General features: G+C 28.8%; 1 protein-coding gene across 1 annotated transcript in view; it reads right to left on the bottom strand.

Moving 5' to 3' along the window:
* The window catches only part of Kank (KN motif and ankyrin repeat domain-containing protein 2 kank), an 86,545-nt gene extending 80,781 nt beyond the window's left edge, over positions 1 to 5,764 (bottom strand). The window contains exon 1 of the mRNA XM_083100624.1: positions 5,560 to 5,764. The gene's annotated coding sequence lies outside the window, so the exon portion shown is untranslated. The remainder of the gene's footprint in view (positions 1 to 5,559) is intronic.
* Positions 5,765 to 22,594: the final 16,830 nt, after the last annotated feature.

Genomic DNA, 22,594 nt, shown 5'->3' with positions numbered 1-22,594 from the left:
ATAATTAGGGGCTCCTGAATTCGAATATACTGTTAATTTTTCTAGATTGACTCTAGTTTTCGAGCAAATGCTTATGCCCTAAATATTCATAAAAAAATAAAGTCAATATAAAAGAAACATAACCATATAATTTTTATCCACAACAGTGTATTTGCCACAAATATAGAAAACATCAGGATTATTTACACTGTTATTCACACTGTTTTCGCAAAGTACCCATTGTCGCGGTGAAAAATGTTCGTATATTTAGTCAAATGAGGCCACTAGTTAAACTAACACTAATAAAACAAGTTCTTGTTATTTTTTTAGAGGAGGGTTGATAACGAATTGAATGTACATCGTTTTGTCAAGTAAAGCAGGTTTGAATCATTCGGGAGGTAATTACAATTTAAGAATAGATCAAATTTGACCGATTTCGATTATTTTAAAAATCAGAGTCAATTTAGCCAAAGTGAATATATAATACGAAATTAGGACCCTCAAATATATATAAACCGATCTTAAACCTTTGGCAACATGAGAAAAATTTTTTTTTGTTCCCCGGTGTTATTAATATTTTATACACTATTACTCTTCGGATCCTCCAATTGCGTAAATTTTTTAAGAATACAATAACATTCGTGTGTCGAGTTAATCGGAATGGATATGCTTGTCGATACGGCAGATAAACTATCTCCTGGCGCGTTTTACTATCACTTTGGCGCGTATATCGCGCCGCGTAGGTAGGCGTGTATCGCTCGTAAAACGCAGTTGAATCGCTCTTTTATTTCATTCCGCGAAAATGGCATTTATGCTGTCTCCTTAATAGTGAACTAATCCTCTGGCAATTACGTTGATCTGTATAATCCGGCTTGCGAGGGCACTAATTATGCCAGACGGAAAATATTGTACGTGCGCCGGAGGCTGTACACATTTTTATAAAAAATATATGAACGTAAGTGAATGCGAAACAAGATATACGCATCCGCATATTTTGTGACGTACAATTACAATAGTTTGTAGTATTTATTTTAATCGATGATCTCACACATTTCACACACTTATTTATATTATCCATTAATAAAATATTTTTTTTAAATCTATTTGTGCTACACATTATCTGTAAAATTATTTTTTTTCTGCGATCTGGAAGAGAAAAGTAGTTTCGGTAAATGTTTACTTTAGGTTACACAGTTCGAAAAATTTTTATTTTGACATATATTGTAGAGAGTTCATTTCTAAGCAATACACTGTTTGAATTTTGCGGCGGTCTCTCTTCGTTCCTGAGATATGCAATTTTGAAATTTCATACTTACTTGTATTATCTTTTCGTTATATCTTGAATATGTTTATATTTTTTGTTTACATTTACCGAGATAATCTTTCTGAATAACTTTTAGCTGTTTGTTATTTATAAAATATTAACGAAAAAAGTTTCATTTGTGAATAGAACATAATTTTATTAAATTAAAATTTGGTTTAAATCAGAATAGGTTTGTGTTAGGTCATATCTTCCGGAAGTCCCCCCGTAGGGGAAGCAAAACCCACTGTAGCCACGCATGTACTTTGCAAGATAAAACGAAGTTCACATGGGTTTGCAACTTTTCACGCAAAGCAAAGTTCATCCCAAATCAAATTTTAGTTATAAATCAGAAATAGGTTTGAGTTAGGTTATATCTTCCGGAAGTGGAGCCCCCGTAGGGGGGCGGAACCCACTGTAGCCACGCATGTACATTTCACCTTGACTCTTAAAACGTCATACAATGTCTAAAAATTGCACATAATTCGTAAAACTTTTGTTGTTAATATTTTTTTTATAAATGACGAGCGACAGCTAAAATCTTTTGAATGTCACTCAGGACAGTGACCTTGACAACATATATCATGGTCAAGGTCATTGAGGCTGGGTCCCCTATTCAGTATATTTAGCAATTTTTTTTTGTTTTTGCTATGGTTCAATAAATACAGCGCTTTTTACGGGTATACAGAAAGCGTTGAAGCTCTTAATATTTCGTTTCTAAGTTCCTAAAGGTCGTTTACCAAAAGGCGAAAGTATTTAATAAATGTCAATCAATTATGCAAGCTTTAACCGTTAATTATGTTTTCTGCATTATGCTCATAGATATGGCTACATCATTGTTAATCGTATAATGATTCTAACTCGATGTCTAGCATACGCGCGCTCTCAAAATGAAACGGTACGCACTCGTACATGTAGATTTATATACCGCAAAGATTAATGTGATTAAGCAACACACTCGAGACATCATTCATATCGCTTTTAACACGCTTGTGTCCTAAAAATATATTTCTAACAAAAAACATCAATATGCCACGTGATATCTAAAAACAACACGTATATCCAAAAGACATTCAAATAATATCTTGAAGACATCCTATTATCCAAAGGACGTTTTCGGAATATCTTCTGGATGTCTTTTGAATATGCGCGCTGTGTATGTGTATCGCCGATAATAAAAACATAAAAAATATCGCACGCATCAAAGTTTATGTTTAAAAATAATATAAGTATTTGCAAGAGTAATTGCAAGATGTCGCAATATAATATCGAAAAATTATCTACGTTTATGATATCCAGAGTATCTGATAACATACTCGCTACATATAAAGAGATATGAGTTGCGATCGAATAGCTAGAATATAAATAACGATGCAAGCGTTCATAAATAGACGTTCCGTAACGCCACGCTGCAATATGCAAATCAGAAATTATTGTGGGTGTCTCTTTACGGTTCGATAGGATAATCATATCGTGCCAAGCTGCTTACTCTGATATGAATCCTTTTAACTTAAGCTAATACGTTAATCAAATGACTTCACGCGACAATATATGTATTATTAAAAAATATATTATATACTACTAATGTAGATTTTTCTATATATTTCTATATATTATACTTAATATGAAGTATTTATAATTCGTCCTTATATTTAAAATCGTCTCAAGTACAGTCTGAAAATGTACGTCTGAAAACGACGATTTCTGAATTGAATCTTAAAATTTAGACATGACTGATGGAATCTTAAAACATACGACTATATTTAAAATGATTTTAAATATAAGAATGAACTATGAATATACATTGGCTCTAGACTGCTAATAACGATCTTACAGGTGAAATTACAAAAATAGCCACTTGCACACAATTGGACAAAATATAATTATTAATAGACATTAATCAGCAGAATTTAATCTGGAATATCAAAATCAATATTTATTATTTATAACTATTCAATCAATATCTATTTGTACATGAAAACAGTTTATATTTTAATTATCGGCAAATTGAAATATGAAACACACAGAATAAATATAGTAATTTAATCTATATATTTTACCCAATTGTAAATAAATGGCCGCATTCAACGGACTCAACCGCTAAGTAGCAATCGAACGTGATTGGTTTCTACTTTCAGTTCCGACCAATCAGCGTCAAATTACATTGGAAAATCTAGTAATGTTGCCCAACTGTTGAGTCCGCTGAATGCGGCCATTGTCCTTTGATGTTGTATAATATAGTAGTGGTATAATATATAAAATTATAATTATTAACAAGGAGGATGTTTCAACTTGGGAATTCTGGATTTTTTGGATAAATAAAAACAATAGTGATTTTTATTTTTGTTAATAACAATTCCTTATATTGTTATTATCGGAAATTATTATCAGATACGTCGTACCTTCATATGCCTTATTACATGTGTTTTAGAAATATGATGTAAATGACACGTTTTTTTATTTTAGTAATACATGAAATTTATGGAATGGATTATAATTATGCATAAATAAATTTCATGTACTACTAAAATAAAAGACGCGCTTATGTCATTTACATCATATTTTTGTAACATATATAAAATATAAGACATAAGAGTACAGTATTCCTAGTGGTAACTTTTAATACTAAAGAATGGCTAATAGCAAAAATTAAATCACCATCATTTTTGCTATGTCTAAGAGATCCAGAATTTATTTTTAAGTATTTAAAATTCGGATCCTAGGTTGAGACATTCTTGTAAAAAAATTTTCACGATACTGAAAGCAAAATTAAATTGAAAAGTTAGACTTTTACTAATTGCTTCTACATTTTTATCATCTAAAGAAGTTGAAAAATATTGATTTAATATTAATGAAATATAATAACATAAAAATAGAAAAGGAAAAATAAAAATAAAGCGATTAGATTAAATTTTTATATAATTTTATAAATATCTAAAAATTGTGTTTTAAATATTATAAAGATTCTTAAATTTTATTTAATTATTATTTAAATCCTTTCAATTTTATAAATATCTTTTTATTCAAAAAAAGAATATTTTTTAAAAAGTAAATTTCTTGAAAATTGTATTATTAGTGCGAGTATCGCGATTATAATATCTCTCATTTCGTAGCGACACATTAACGCGCTATTTCTAACAAAGGTTTATCGTAAAAAAATAATACAATTGACCTCCTATATAATATGGTTATTGACTCTTTAATTCGATGTTCAGCAGACAATTAATGCGTTAACAAAGTGCGCAATATGCATGAAATAATTATTCAATTAAATCAATAAATGCATTAATGAAATTCGTGCTTCTGGTTATGTAATAATAACGCAACAAACTAGAAAAGACACTATTGTTGGTATATAGAACATGCCACAGCAAATAAGTTTGATAACTTTAAAACTATCTTTAAAGTTATTGTCACGTTAGATAATCCATGCATTGCAGAAATAGTTTACGTTTAAGATTGTCTTTGGATTTAATCTATAAACCTCCGTGATACAATGAGATAGCATATATAATGTTTTTAACGGAAATATTACTATTTCTTTATATATAAGCACATATCAAATTCTATTAAGCATAATTTCAAAATTTAAAATTGTAAAATTTTAGTTGAAACAAATAAATTCGTGTTTTAATTTTCAGGTATGTAGAAAACCTTCTTAAAAGAATTAGAAATACACATATACATCGCAATTATAATATATTGTTTTGATTTATTATTTTCACATATCATTATAAAATAAATTAACAACATAAGAAACTTTTATTACTATCTTTAATTATTATTTTACTTGCTTTTTTACAAAAAAGTGTTTTTACTCTGTTGCGTGTATATACATATATAACATCTTGTTCTTTTTAAATTAAATGTAATTTTAAAAATAAATAATTAAAATTTCTTATATTAATTTATATTTTCCATTATATATATATATATATATATATATATATATATATATATATATATTACAAAAAAATGTTTCTACTTTGCTGTATGTAGACATAATATGTTTTTTTAATTGATAATGATTTTAAATCAATAATTAAAATTTTTTATTATATTAATTTATATTTCTTTTATTGTATGTTTTATTTTTCTTATATATTTTATATGTAGTAATATGTATTGGAATTAAAGATGCACACTTAAATACACACATATATAGCATCTCTATATTATATAAAGTTGCCCATCTTGCTTTATTCCATGACTCCTTCAGATAAGTCATTCACATAAACCAATCTATCTATTTACAAACACAAAAATGATTATCCACTAACCTGTCACTCTTCTTTATTCTCACGTATCACCAGCCGTATCATTGCTGAGTTACAATTAGATCGACGCGCGCGCGAACGCGCGCGTACGATCATATGCTATGATGGCAACGTTATACTGATTGATCTTGCACAGTCACCGGTGAGATTGCACACGACAATTTCCACGTACACTAAGCCGCACAGACTCGAAGAGGTGACTGGGAGATTCTGAGGACCGACGGTTCTGGTTCACGACTGGTTCTTCTCCTTCTCCTTCTTCTTCAGCCTCTGGCCCCTTCCATCGTGCACATCGTTCGCGGCGAGAGACGCGGAAAAAGAGATACGGGTAAATGTGCGGCTACGGAAGATCAAGGAGAGAAGGAGAGGATGTTGGGGAATCTCTCGACAGGTTGCCCCGTATACCTGAGGTATAAGGGACATGACAGGGTAGAAGTTCTCGGACGCATCGCGTTTGCCGTAGGAAAGTTGACCGTCAGGGACGGATTTTGAGTTTATATGTAATTTTCTTTATTGCCATTAGCAGTCTATTTTATGTATCTATCATTCATTAATTTTCTAGTGTCACTTAAAACATGCAGTATATTCGAATCTATATTCGAATCCAATTTTCCACTTTTATTAATAAAATATTTTGTTCATTGCAAATTTATCTCCAATGTTACTCGCTTTTCTATTTATAACAAGAAATATATATATATACATATATATATATATATATATATATATATATATATATATACAGGGTGGGCCATTTTAATTCGTCCATGGGAATATCTCCTCAGGTAGGGCCGATAGTGGAAAATGCCTCAGACAAAAGTTATATGGCTTGAAGGGGGCCATAAGATGGTGTCATTGGTTTGACCTTGAAAAGTCGTTTGAAGGTCACGTGAAGGTCACCTTCAATTTTTTAAATGGAACCCCCTATTTTTCATTGCATATTCTTGTGCGTGCACATTAACACACACACACACACACACACACTGATCGCGTATAGTAGTCAGCTGATCGCGGCGAGCGCCCCACGTAATCGCCTACATTGCGCCATCCCTGCCTACCTCTCGTACTCGTTCCGTAATTAGTTAACTATTTTCCTTTATAGTTTAAAAACTAAGCTCCGGGCAAAATTTCGCAAAAGGAAAAATCGTTAGGAATTCATTCAAGAATTTGATATTTTAAAGACAAATGTTTGTTCAAAGAATCACCCTGTATATATATATTTATATATACAGGATGGGCCATTTTAATCCGTCCACTCAAATATCTCCAAACCTGTAAGTTTTAGAAGAAAACTTTTTTGAAAGTTGTTTGGTTCTGAGGGGGACAGAAGATAGGAATATTAGTTAGACCTTGGGTGGCGTTGTTAAGGTCATATCAAGGTCACATTGAATTTTTAAAATTGAAACCCCTATTTTTTATTGCATATTCTTATAGCTTATCTCGAGAGCTTTCCAAAACACTATAATAAAGTATTTTTTCATGGAATACTTTTCGAGTTATGAGGCTTAAAGTAATATCTTAATTTTATATAAATCATAAAATATCTAGTAAAATATTCATTTTTTGATTATCTTACCTTAATATTTTTATGTACAAAATAAGAGTAATCAAGTGGTGTAAGGAAAACACACAGTTATTTTTAAGAAAAAATATGTAATTGTTAATTGCAAATTACATATTTTTTCTTCGAAACAATTATGTGTTTTCCTTACACCAATTGATTCCTCTCATTATTTTGTACATAAAAGTATTAAGGTAAGATAATCAAAAAATGAATATTTTACTAGATATTTTATGGTTTATGTAAAATTAAGTTATTATTTTAAGCCTCATAATTCGAAAAGTACTCAATGAAAAAATACTTTATTATAGTGTTTTGGAAAGATCTCGAAATAAGCTACAAGAATATGTAATAAAAAATAGGAGTTTCAATTTAAAAAATTCAATGTGACCTTGATATGACCTTAACAACGCCATCTAAGGTCTAACTAATATTCTTATATTCTGTCCCCCTCAAACAACTTTTTTTTAAAAAGTTTTCTTCTAAAACTTACAGGTTTGGAGATATTTGAGTGGACGGATTAAAATGGCCCAACCTGTACACACACACACACACGCGCGCGCGCGCGCATACATATGTACGTATGTACATATATACATATACAGGGTGTTCCATTTTAACTTTGCCATTGAAATATCTCGTAAAGTCTAAAAGATACGAAAAAATGTTTCAGACAATAGTTGTATGGTTTCGATGGGGACATAAGATGGTGCCATTAGTTTGACCTTGAAGAGTCACCTGAAGGTCACGTGAAGGTCACCTCCAATTTTTTAAATGAGAAACCCTATATGCTTTTACATATTCTTATAGCTCATCTCGAGAGCTTTCCAAAACACTATAATTAAGTTAGTTTTCATTAAGTACTTTTCGAGTTATGAGGCTTGAAATAATTTCTTAATTTTACATAAACTATAAAATTATCTCGTAAAATATTCATTTTTCGATTATCAATACTTTTATTCTCAAAATAATAAGAGAATAAATTATTTGTGTAAAAAAACAGTTATTTAAAAAAAAAAATATGTAACTGTCAATTGCAAATTACATATTTCTTCTTTCAGAAAACGCGATATTTTGAGTCCAATTTGGAGTATCTTATCGACACCTCTCTCTTATTAATTTGATAATAGCAGCAATATTTTACAACGAAAAATCAATTGACGACTTTATATATATATATATATATATATATATATATATATATATATATATAAAGTCGTCAATTGATTTTTCGTTGTAAAATATTGCTGCTATTATATTATATATATATATATATATATATATATATATATAATATAATTATATTATATATATATATATATATATATATATATATATATATATATAATATAATTTGTGGTGATAATCAATTAAAACAAAAATTAAATTAAAAATACTAATAAGAATCATCAATTTAATATCATATTAATTGTAACGTAATTTACTAATAAATTATATAATGATGAGAAAATATTTATATATTAAATCTCCATTTATACATGCGAAATATTGTTTTTTTTTCACTTTCTTGCCATTTAGCCACAGTAAGTCGATTGGGTACAGCTGGAGCACTCCGCACGCAACAAATAGATTTTGCGTATATCTCATACCTCACTATGTTGCTATCTTCGTCCGTCGAATCGCTGTTCCATATTTAAAGAGCACAGGTCAAGTACCCGCGTCAAATATTCAGACATCATACGATGACATCCAAGTAATTATATATATGTTATTATTATTCTTTCTTAATATTCTGCAGAACATTTATTAGAATATTATAAACCGAGTAAAATTCATATAGAACTTATATGTTAATGTTTGTATCTCTATAATGTTAACTAATATAAGAATTGGGCTTTTATTTCAAATAACCAATTAAAAATAACAAATGAAACTAAAGAGAATTCATTTATAAATAACAAATAAGTTTTTACTCGAATAAGTTTTCCTGTCATTTTTAAGAATAAATTAATTTTTTTTGTTATTAACAAATAAATTTTATGTTTAACTATAACAAAATTTAGTAGAGTGAAATTATTCTTATTTCTTACTCTTTTGGAACAATATAATTGTATAAAAATTTAGAATAAATATCATAAATTATCAGTTTATATATATTAATTTTAAGAAAATTGTTTTTTTAAAAATTGATTTTTTATTGAAATGGCACATATATTAAGATAAACAATAATACTTTTTAAAATTAAATATTTCTTATGTTATGTATCTCTTTTTTATCATCAAATTATTTTGTATTTAAAATTGTATGTTCAAAAATGTTCCACAATATAATGTACTATTGTCATAATCACTTTATGATTATTTATAGTTGAATATTTATTTTTATTTGTAATAATAATTAACGAACCAAAGACGAATAAATTGTTAACTAAGTTGTTTAAGCAAAAAATTATATATCCTTAAAACAAATTTATTGAAAAATAAATAATAACGTAATTACACACACACACACACACACACACACACACACATCTATGTATGTATGTATATATATATATATATATATATATATATATATATATATATACATACAGGGTTTACCAAAAGTGTGGAAACCCCTTAATATTTTGAAAAATACGCATTTAAAAAAAAATGTTTCATACAAAAGTTATAGGGTTTTATGTGGCGCATTACACAGCAACATTAGTGTAAAGAAAAAGCATAGTTGTTTTTAAGAAAAAATATGTAATTTGCAATTAACAATTACATATTTTTTCTTAAAAATAACTGTGTTTTTTCTTTATACAAATTAATTTCTCTCATTATTTTGTACATAAAAGTATTAAGGTAAGATAATCGAAAAATGAATATTTTACTAGATATTTTACGGTTTATGTAAAATTAAGAAATGATTTCAAGCCTCATAACTCGGAAAGTACTTAATGAAAACTAACTTAATTATAGTGTTTTGGAAAGCTCTCGAGATAAGCTACAAGAATATGCAAAAGCATATAGGGTGTCTCATTTAAAAAGTTGGAGGTGACCTTCACATAACCTTGACAATGCTATTCGAGGTCATAATAATGTTGCTGTGTAATGCGCCACATAAAACCCTATAACTTTTGTATGAAACATTTTTTTTTAAATGCGTATTTTTCGAAATATTAAGGGGTTTCCACACTTTTGATAAACCCTGTATATACAGGGTGTCAGGAAAGTTTTCAGATTCCCGAAGTGTGAAGGTAGATTGGCTCAAATTAAGAAGGAAGGACCTATACTATTTTGCAATATTCGCAATAATTAACGAAAAATTAATTAAAGAAGATCGGCCAATCTGCGTGAGTAGAAGCGCGCGGCGACGAGAGTCGTCTCACTGTAATCTTATACTAGGCGCGCGGCGAAGCGGTGGGCGAATCGCTCTCCGAGACTAGAGTTCCTCTAGTAAGAGTTAGGACATCGAGGGTCATTTTTTGATTGGTTCTTTAATCCACCATATGTAGTAGGGAAATAATGCGGGAAAATTGAATATATTACAGATAAAAATAAATATAAATAGTAATAACGTGCTTTAATAAATACATTGATAAAAAAAATTCTTAAAAATACTTCGTTTGCTATCTAACCTAACCTAACCTGAGGAATGGTTCGATTTTAACATCACTAGAATAGAATATTAATTTTTGGATTTCTTTTTTAAATAAAAAATGCCGAGCTGTTCTGCTAAAAATTGTTCAAATTCATCGAAAACCGGATATAAAATGTGCTATTTTCTCTTAAAAGAGCAAGAGCGATGTGCAATATGGGTTACAAATGTTAATCGAGAAAATTGGACACCCAATAAATACTCAACGTTATGTCAGGTAGTAAAAGCAGAATTAAAAAATTATTAATGAAACAATATCTTAATAGCAAATATCATATATAGATTCATTTTTGCCCAAAAATGTGGGAAAATTTACGAAAGGATGGGTTATTGAAATTAAAACGTAATGCTGTTCCAATATTATTTGCAGATGAAGCAGGTAAATAACTTCTATATCATATTTAGTAAATATTATCTTATTGTTAGTTACTTAAAAAATTTCACACTATTACATTAAAATGACATTCAAAAGTGTTCATTGCTTTTTTCATTTACAGGCAATTTAAAAGTAATAAAATGTCCTAATAAAAGTTATGAAATGTCCTTACATAATTTAAATGAAGTTGAAAGTGTGTCTGTCGATAATAATCAAACAGATAGTGAACAAGATGAAATTTTCTGTGAAGTTCAAATAACAAACCAAAGCAATGAGTCTAACAATAAGAATAACTTTGAATTTAACAATGAGAATATGACAGAAAAAAAAGAAGGAAAAGAAAAAAGGAAAAAAAAGAAAGAGAAAAAGAAGGAAAAGAAGAAGAAATAATGAAACTTCAAGAACAGTTCATCAAAATGCGAACTAGATACAGGAAAACTGTACAAAAATTGAAAAATGCTAGAAAAGTAATTAAACGTTTAAAAACAAACATAGGTATTAATAATGATAATATAGTTCCAAAAGTTATAAAAAAGATTTTAAATAGGGATCAGATTAAATTGTTAACTGGGGAATATAAAAAAATGCCGCGTTGGAGTAATGAGACTATACATAAAGCATTAAAATATAAATTTACATGTGGTCGCTCAGGCTATAAGGAATTAAGTCGTGATTTACCTCTACCTTCATTAAGAACATTGAGTCGACGATTAGAAGCTTTAAAATTTACTAGTGGAATTTTAGATGAAGTTTTCGAATTTCTTCGTATCAAAGTTCTTTCATTTAAAAAAGATTTAGATAAGCATTGTATGCTTATTCTTGATGAAATGAGCATTACTTCAAGTAACTCATTTGACACTAGTACAAATACATTTGTAGGCTGTGCTACTTTACCAAATAATTATGATAATAATAAGACTGATATTGCTACTCATGCATTAGTATTTATGTTAGGCGGAATTGCTAGTCGATGGAAACAAGTAGTAGCTTATTTTTTCACTAGTGATAGAGTAAATGGAAGCTTATTAAAGCCAATAAAATGTGATATTATAAAAAAAGCAGAAAATATTGGATTACGGGTTCACAGTGTTACTACTGACATGGCATCGGCTAATCAAGCTATGTGGAGGTCATTTGGAATTGGAGCGTCAAAATATACGACAATTAATAATGCGTGTAATCATCCTAATGATGAAAATCGAAAATTATTTTTCTTCCATGATTGTGTTCACGCTTTTAGAAACTTGAACCAAGGTTTATTAAATAACAAAATAATTATCATTCCAGAGAAAGTAGTAACAGATTATAATTTGTCAACTAATAAGATAAATGTAGCAGATTTAAAAGATTTATGTGGTTTACAGGAAGAAACATTAAATTTTGGTTTATCTTTAGTTCCAAAATTAAAATCGAAATTATTTAATAATAAAAATCATTTTCAAAAAATGAAAGTATGTAATGCAACTAATATTTTTAATCATTCTGTCGCTTCAGCTTTCAATTTTGTTGGTAATGAAACTAGTAATGAAAGTTATATTACCACTGCATGGTTTATTAGTTTTATTTCTAAGTGGTTTAAATTGATGAGTTCTAGAGTACCAAAATTAGCTTTAGATAAACTTAACGAAACAAAGTTTAATGAATCTATTGATTTTCTGAATGAAGTGATAGAAGTAATTAGTCAAATAGAAGTTGGCATATTAAAAACCTGGAAGCCTTTTCAGACAGGAATAATTATTTCTACCAAATCTGCAATAGAATTAATGAAATATCTATTAGATGTGGAAAAATTTGAATTCGTATTGACAGGACGATTTACTCAAGATTGTCTTGAAAATTTATTTTCTGTCGTACGTTCTAAACACGTTATTCCGACTGCTTTACAATTTAAGAATGATCTAAAATTAATAACTATTTTGCAGTATATGAAAAATGTAGGCTCAGCTAGCTATGAACAAGATGACCGAGAATTTTTCTCAGACTTTTTGGATTATATACTTGAAAAAAAATGTATAAAAGTTGAAATTAATAATATAAACACAAACAACAATATAATATGTAACAATGATAATATAATTTTCGATAACATTAAATTGTTTATATTACCTAGGTGGTTATATCATTTATAAAATTAATAAAAATTATAAAATCTGTGATAATTGCATAAATGCAACGGGCAATATACTATTTCTAGTAAATATTCATATGCAACATTAACTCAAATGCGCTGCTTTAAACAGGAAACACTTTTCTTTATTAATGAGCAAACTTTAAATTTTATTCTGGAAATGGAAAAAATTTTTAGGATGCATTATGAACAAGTTCGTTCAGAATCTTTTAATTTAAAACTATTTTTTATAAGTAAGTGTAAAGATTTATACTATGATATTCCTTCGTGCCATTCCTTGAAAGAAAAAATTATCGAACGTTTTTTTAATTTTAGATTTAAAAAAATGTCCAATTTAAGCGTATTAACAGAGAAAAATTATACTTATGCAAGTAAAAGTATTGCAATGCATAATAATATTAAATAAAATATATAATATAAAATTGAATATTTTTATGTTATTTACTAATATGCATTGCAATATTTTTACTTAATTTTTACTGTTACATTTATATTTAATATTAAAGTGCTAATTTTATTTAGTAAATGAATTACTTATTTTATTTAATATATAAATTACTTATATATGAATAATGTAATAAATAAATAAATTAATAAATAAATAATTTAATAGATCTATTTGCAGTATTTGCATATCTCAGTAATTTTAAATTATAAAGTGTTTAAATACTAAATTGTTAAAATAATAAGTTTAAAAAGCGCGCCGCAGTTCCCTATAAATGGCGGCGGTGTCCTAACTCTTACTAGAGGAACTCTATCCGAGACATGATGGTGGCGTGCGATATATCGCAATACCGCACCGAAAAATGACCCGTTCTTTTAGTGCCGAGAAAATGATGCGCTATCATTTCCACACCACCTTGCGGTAGATAGCATGGTGCGCTTTTTATAGTGGTTTCCCCAATAGGCTTATTCCACTCTCAATTTAATGTGAAAATTGTTCAAAATGCCGTTACTGTACGCTGAATGTATCGTAAATGTAAAAAATTGATGATGACAGTACCTTCACAAAAATTAATCCGTAGTTGAAAATACTTCGATAAAATGTGTTGCACACGTTGGTAATGATACGGGCGTAATCCGTTACACGTGAAGCGTGATGTACCGCGTATATATACAGGGTGATTCAGAACAACCTGATGTCTTTGAAATATGATATTCTTGAACGAATTTTAAGACTATTTTTCCTCTTGAAAAATTTTGTCCAAAGCTTAATTTTTGAGTTATAATAGAAAGTAGTTGGCTATTCACGAGTCTGATACAACGGAGCAACGCGTCACGAGACAAATGCTCTCCCATTTCCCCAGACAGTCAATTTTATTGCACAATATTTGATCCTTTGAAGTGTATTAAATTATTATTGCAGTTTTTCTACACAATATTTAACAATATTATTACCGTCTAGGAGGGTTATAACGTAACGCTTAAGAATAAAATATTCAAACGCGAAATTATATAAAGTAACAAATAAACTGGAAATGGACGAATGAAAAACGACATAGTAATCGCAATTTGATTAAATATTCTTATCTTTAAGAAAACTGACGAATTTTATTTCTTTCTGGGGATCGTTTATCTTATAAATAACAGCTTCTAAATTTCACTTGACTTTACACAATAAAAATATTACTATTTTAATAATCTTTATTATTACTTGCAAATATTTACTTCCGTACAAATTAAGACATAAAATTACACGATAAATAGCGATTAGAAGTCCCCATTTCTTTCTCTCTCTCTCTCTCTCTCTCTCTCAATTATTTTATTCTTTATTTATTATTTTGCGTTTCAGAATGTTATGTTATGTTATGTTATGTTATGTTTATGTTATGTTTGTTATTATTATTAGCATTTGTCTCGTGACGCGTTGCGCTGTCCTTGCCTGCCCGTTGTATCGGACTCGTGAGTAGCCAACTATTTTCTATTATAACTCAAAAATTAAGCTTTGGACAAAATTTTTCAAGAGGAAAAATAGTCTTAGAATTTGTTCAAGAATATCATACTTCAAAGACATCAGGTTGTTTTGAATCACCCTGTATATACAGGGTGAGCCATTTTAATTAACGCACGCAATTATTTCGGAAACAAAGCATTTTAGAGAAAAATGTTTCAGACAAAAGTTGTTTGGTTTCGAGGGGGCCATAAGATGGTATCATTGGTTTGACCTTGAAGAGTTATTTGAAGGTCACATGAAGGTCACCTTCAATTTCTTAAATGGAACCTACTATGTGTCATTACATATTCTTGTAGCTTATCTCGATAGCTTTCCAAAACACTATAATTAAGTACCTTTTCGTTAAGTACTTTTTGAGTTATGAGGCTTGAAATAATTTCTTAATTTTACATAAACCGTAAAATATCTTGTAAAATATTCATTTTTCGATTATCTTACCTTAATACTTTTACGTACAAAATAATGAGAGGAATCAACTGGTGTAAAAAAAACACATAGTTGTTTTGAAGAAAAAATATGTAATTTGCAATTAACTATTCCATATTTTTTCTTAAAAACAACTATGTGTTTTTTTTACACCAATTGATTCCTCTCATTATTTTGTACATAAAAGTATTAAGGTAAGATAATCGAAAAATGAATATTTTACGGTTTATGTAAAATTAAGAAATTATTTCAAGCCTCATAACTCAAAAAGTACTTAACAAAAAAGTACTTAATTATAGTGTTTTGGAAAGCTTTCGAGATAAGCTACAAGAATATGCAATGACAAATAGTAGGTTCCATTTAAGAAATTGAAGGTGACCTTCATGTGACCTTCAAATAACTCTTCAAGGTCAAACCAATGATACCATCTTATGGCCCCCTCGAAACCATAAAACTTTTGTCTGAAACATTTTTCTCTAAAATGCTTTGTTTCCGAAATAATTGCGTGCGTTAATTAAAATGGCTCACCCTGTATATAGAACTATGAAACTAAGAAACAGAACTTTGTTAAAAACCATCTGTTTAATCAAAAATTATATATATAATTATTTATAAAGAATATTTTTTTCCTTTCATTTTATTCATAGATTTAAAAGAAATTTTTAATGTATTTATAAAAATAAATACTTATTTAACAACTTTTTATTAAATTAAAAAATTAAGTGTTTTATTTATGAATAATATTTTACTTATTTATAATGGTAAGAAACAAAATTTATTTTTGAATGAAGGATTTTAGCCAATTGAATCGAAGTCACTTTTTTCATATAAAATATGGAGTCTTTTAAATAATGCAATAATACATAAATAATGTATTGAATAAATTTATAAATTCAAATAAATTTATAAATTTAAATAATGTTTGAAAATAAACTCTATAGTTAATATTTCAATTCATTGTTACACTAAATAGCTATCTTTTCGAGAATAACGTATAATAATAATTACACAGGTCTGCGAGGCAGTGATGCCAGATTCCGGCCTTTTGGTAGCATGAAGGGGGTAATAGAAGGAGACAAAACATGATTCTCTCTCGCTTTTCTCTGCGAGAAAAGAGCGAGAAAGAATCATGTTTTGTCTCCTTCTATTACCCCATCTATTCTATCCCATGCTACCGAAAGGCCAGAATCTGGCATCACTGCTGCGAGGTTCAGTTACGAAGAGCAAAGTAGGTGAATCTGAAAGATTTTGTGACGCTAAAAACGAATCTGGCCGCAGAATTTCCCCAACACGTCAGGTTTTTGAGTAATTTGTAGTTGAATGGCCCAAAAATCGCTATTTTGGCCAATTTCATGAATTTATTATGGAGAAACCAAATTTTTTGAAATATTTCTGCCAATAGTATCGTATAGTATTCACTTTCACCTTTCAAATCCACTTTCAATTACCGCTGCACGATTTTTTTCGCTGAGATATATAAGTATGAAGTTATAAGAAAATTTATGTTAAAGAAAATTTACGTAGACATCAATATGGTAGATTTATCATCTTGAAATTTGAAAAGACTGACATATGTCAGGTTCGGTTGCCCAAAAAAGTATTGTAAAGAAATATCTAATACAATTCTTACACATTTTGATAAATTTTTCTAAATTTTATGCCTTTTTATTGTGATTCTATCCGCCATATTGGATGCGCCATTTTTAAAAGTAAAAGTGAGTACTATGCGATGCCATTGACAGAAATATTTCAAAAAATTTGATTTCCTCACAATAAATTCATGAAATTGGCCAAAATAGCGATTTCTGGACTATTCAACTACAAATTACTCAAAAACCTGCTGAGGAAATTCTGCGGCCAAATTCGTTTTCAGCGTCATAAAATCTATTAGATTCACCTACTCTGTTTTTCGTAACTGACAAAAACTCAAATTTCGCAGGCCTGTGTTATTATACAGGATGTTTCAGAATTCACGGATACGGACTCCACAGCGTGATTGCTCGTATCAAAACAAACAACTTTTTCCTCTTGCAAAATTGCGTCTGAGCATTATTTTTTAAGTGAGAGCAACTTTAAGGTAATGAATGAGCGTCTTAGATTACGCTTGAATCAGGGGCGGCGCGCGCACGGCATGTGTGGCATTTGAGCGTGTATGCTATTTTACCTTTATTTATCGAAATCCTATAGAAACATTAGAAGATTTGGAAGAACAACTTCATTGTACAATTGCAACTGTCACATCGGAAATGCTCCAACGAGCACAAGAAAATTTTATCCGCAGAGCTAATATGTGTATACAAATGGAAGGTCTGCATTTTAAGCATATGCTCTGAAGCATTTAATCAGCCCTTTTCAGGGCCAACAAATTTTTAAAACGAGCAATCACGCTGTGGAATCCGTATCCGCGAATTCTGAAACACCCTGTGTAATAGCTATTAAATCACATATAACCTCTTTTAATAGATGCCGCGTTTTCGAATCCAATATGTATTTTAGTTGATAGTCACTGACAATCACTGAATAAAAAAATTTGGAATTCCCGGTGGGTGGACCAGTTCTCCGTCTTTGAAGATCTGTGTACAACTGTCATGTCCTTTCACGGTAAATGTATCGTTTCTTACAAGTTTTACAAAGAGCGCCATGTGCAGATTCTAAGTTTCTTTTTATTTTTCAAACTTTTTGTACCCCGGGAAAAAAAAGTCCATGTCTATTTATATAAAAAAAATTATATACAGTCTTATATGATTATGTATAATATCACATATGATTTTATCAGAGCATACGTTTTTGTATATGCTTAGATATGATGTCCATCTCTGACCATTTCTGATCATAAAAAATGAATATTAGATACCTCACGTCATTTTGTACAATCAGACATAGTCAGATATTGATATCATATCTAAGCATGTATAAAACCAAAACAAAGGTTAGTTTCATGTATGCTTTGATATAAATCATATATGATATTATATATAATCATTTAAGATTATATATGATTTTACCTTTTTTTATATAGACAAATATAATTTTTCCTAAAAATTATATCTTGCATTATATATTTAATTAATTATAAGTCCTCTTGATAAATATTCTTAATAAATAAGAATATATTCTTAATGAATAAGAATATATTCTTAATTTGCGACTTCTACGCCGTAACTCGATTTTCGTGTGCGCGACATGTTTCTTCATTTGCCGCTACGCGGCGACACCACTCTTAATTTTTCTCGTATTCAATATTTATCATGAAATGTATATAAAGAACTTGTATTAACGTAAGATCTAAAGTATATTTTTTTCCCTTAGCATTGGTGCGAAAGAGAGGACGCTCCTCACACACAGGTTCTCTGTGTGCACGTGAGCCGCATCCTCTTTCTGACATCACTGTTTATCAGTTTAATTTCAAACTGAATTTAAAATAATTTATTTAATAATCTGGATTCCTTGTTGGGATTCAGAATTATTAAACAGATTATTTGAAATTAGGCGGAAAAAAACTTTTAGACCAATAATTAAATTTATTTGACTTCAACAAAATTTATTAAATCCAAAGAAATATTTTTCTCTGTATATTAAGAATATCTCTTTAGAAGATTTTCCTCTTAACTTAAGAGGATCCTTTTGGCGCCTATTTTAGTGGTATATATTCTAAAGATAAGTGGCATATTCTTAGGTTAAGAATACAATTTTTTCGATATACTCTTAGTGGTACTTAATTTTCAGATCTGATAATATTTATTCATATATGATATCATATATGACTATATTTGGCAAAACATAATTAGATATTGACAAAATCCATATATGGCCAATTTTATATGGACTTTTCTTTCCCGGGACATTATTTTTATTCATATATATACATATACATATACATATATATATATATATATATACCCACATAGAAAATAATATCTATTAGATATCTATTAGATATTCTCAATGGGCATTAGGGATATCCACGAATATATAGGAAACATTTAGACGTGCTTTAGATATCCAGATGTCCGCCATTCGAGATCTCATAAATATCCATAGGATATCTACATAAATATCCACTATATATTCATACAATATTTAGTGGATATTTCTGTAGATATCCATTGTATGTATACTGGATATTCATCAAATTTCTGCGTGGATATTTATTCAATGTTCCATAAATATCTACAGGATATGTAAACCAATATCCTGTAAATATCTATACAATATTCACTGGATATTTATTATATATAGATATATTTATTACGTATATATTGATATTTATTTTTGAATGGATATTGATTTAATGTTCTGTATATAGATACCATATATAACGGAATTTAAAAAAAAATTAACCGTCTACGGTTAATTATATGGAGCTCTGGAGCTCCTCGCAAAAGCTAGAGGACATGCGGCTATAATAGTCTGCGCTCTTTGACCGATAAGCCGTGACTCGTGGAACCTGTGCTGCGGCCTTATATACTGTCTTAGTTGGATCTCACTTTCAGGTTAGGCGTTTTCCTCTTCGCCACCTAACGGCGAGGCGTGAAGCTCGTGGAAGTATATGAATATCCATTGGATATCTTTGGTAGATTTTCAGTAGATATGGATACGTGGATTTTATATGGATGTCCAGTGGATATCTTTGATAGATTTTCAATAGATATGGATATAGGGATTTTATATGGATATTCAATGGATATCATCATTGGTTATTCAGGAGATATAAACATTTTAGACATTTTTTAGATATTTATTGGTTATCCATAGTGGATATGGACATTAAATGGATATGTGGATATCCAGTAGATATCCATTAGATATTTTCTTCTGTGTGGGTATATATATATATATATATATATATATATATCACTTTAAAATTATTGGTTACACAGTCATCTATATCTTATAAACAAACTCCATATCTTACAAATATATTAGTACGAGTAGCTATTAAAAAACAAAATTAGTTTTAAATTTATAATAAATGAATGTATAATAGGTCAATTTAAAATTTATAATATTTTTGAAAATAATAGTTTTAATTATTTGATCATTCTTTTATTAATTCTTTTTTAACACATCACTAGAATTATATTTTTAAAACGATATAATAAGACATAAAATACTGTCGAGGAGTTAATAATTAAGAATCTATGTAAGATTTATGAGTCGGATTGTTTTATTTTAGAATTTTTTATGCGCACATCTAACGATCAATTGTGTAACAATACTATTCCTGACGATCATAAAAGAGGTTTTTTTCTTTGTCACAATATATTCCACATTTTCCTTCACTTCCACAATCATAATTTCTTTTTTATTTGTTGCGATATAAAGTAATCAAAAATTAAATCTGTTATACACGATATAGAGAATATATCTATGTTTTGTTATAACTTATGTCTCTTTTCGTAATCAAACAGTGAATCTCATGTGAAAATTGTTTGTGTGCTAACTCGTCATAATACTGAATAAGTATATCGAGAATACAATCGTAAAACTTTACACTGAAACGCACATCATTAATATTCAAACACATATTCTCGACGAAAAGAGGTTTAAGGATATCTTTATAGTAACATTTATATAAGATTAATTCCAGCTGCGATGGAACTTCTAAAAATCATCCCTTTTTCTTACATATTATGATCGATTATCTTGGCAATATAAGATTACTTCGAAGTCAAATATCACATCAGTCAGAAATTTCCTCCTTTCGAGTATCTTTTCTTCTCGTCTCTCTTAAATATTATAACGTTACATAAAGATTTTCGTTAATAGTGAACAAAACCGCTTGGAATAAATACGAATCTTTTTACATAATAGGAATTGTTATTATTAGAATATTATATATATATGTGTATATAATGTTTAGGTTTAGGTTTGTTTATATATATATATATATATATATATACATATCTTATATATATACAGGGTATCTTATATATATGTATACAGGGTGTCGCAGACCACTCGTATCAGCCGAATATCTCAAAAACTGAGCGCGGCAGACAAAAATATTTCAGACGAAAGTTGTAAGGTTTTAAGTAACGCATTATATGGCGATATCAGTATGACCTTGAAGAATGTTGTCAAGGTCACCTTGAATTCTGTAAATGGAAACCCAAACTTTTTATTGCATATTCTTGTAGCTCATCTCGAGAGCTTTCCAAAACACTATAATTAAGTTAGTTTTCATTAAGTACTTTCCGAGTTATGAGGCTTGAAATCATTTCTTAATTTTACATAAACTGTAAAACATTTTGTAAAATATTCATTTTTCGATTATCTTACCTTAATACTTTTACGTACAAAATAATGAGAGGAATCAATTGGTGTAAAGAAAACACATAGTTATTCTTAAGAAAAAATATATAATTGTTAATTGCAAATTACATATTTTTTCTTCGAAACAACTATGTGTTTTCTTTACACCAATTGATTCCTCTCATTATTTTGTACATAAAAGTATTAAGGTAAGATAATCGAAAAATGAATATTTTACAAGATATTTTACAGTTTATGTAAAATTAAGAAATGATTTCAAGCCTCATAACTCGGAAAGTACTTAATAAAAACTAACTTAATTATGTTTTGGAAAGCTCTCGAGATAAGCTACAAGAATAAGTAATAAAAAATAGGGGTTTCCATTTACAGAATTCAACGTAACCTTTACCTGACCTTGACAATACTCTTCAAGGTCATACTGATATCGCCATGTATTGCGTTACTTGAAACCTTACAACTTTTGTCTGAAATATTTTTGTCTACCGCGCTCAGTTTTTGAGATATTCGGCTGATACGGGTGGTCTGCGACACCCTGTATATATATATATATATATATATATATATATATATATATATATATATATGTATATGTATATATGTGTATATGTGTGTGTGTGTTTTTGTGTATATATGTATATATATGTATATATGTATATATATAAAAATTAAAAATAAATTTCATTCATATAGAGAAAATATACGAACATGAGAAG

The sequence above is a fragment of the Camponotus vicinus genome, unplaced genomic scaffold (genome assembly GCF_025532165.1).
Source record: "Camponotus vicinus isolate PSW18456_S1 unplaced genomic scaffold, iyCamVici1.0 SCAF_1, whole genome shotgun sequence".
NCBI lineage: Eukaryota > Metazoa > Arthropoda > Insecta > Hymenoptera > Formicidae > Camponotus > Camponotus vicinus.
This window is presented reverse-complemented; position numbering and strand designations above follow the sequence as displayed.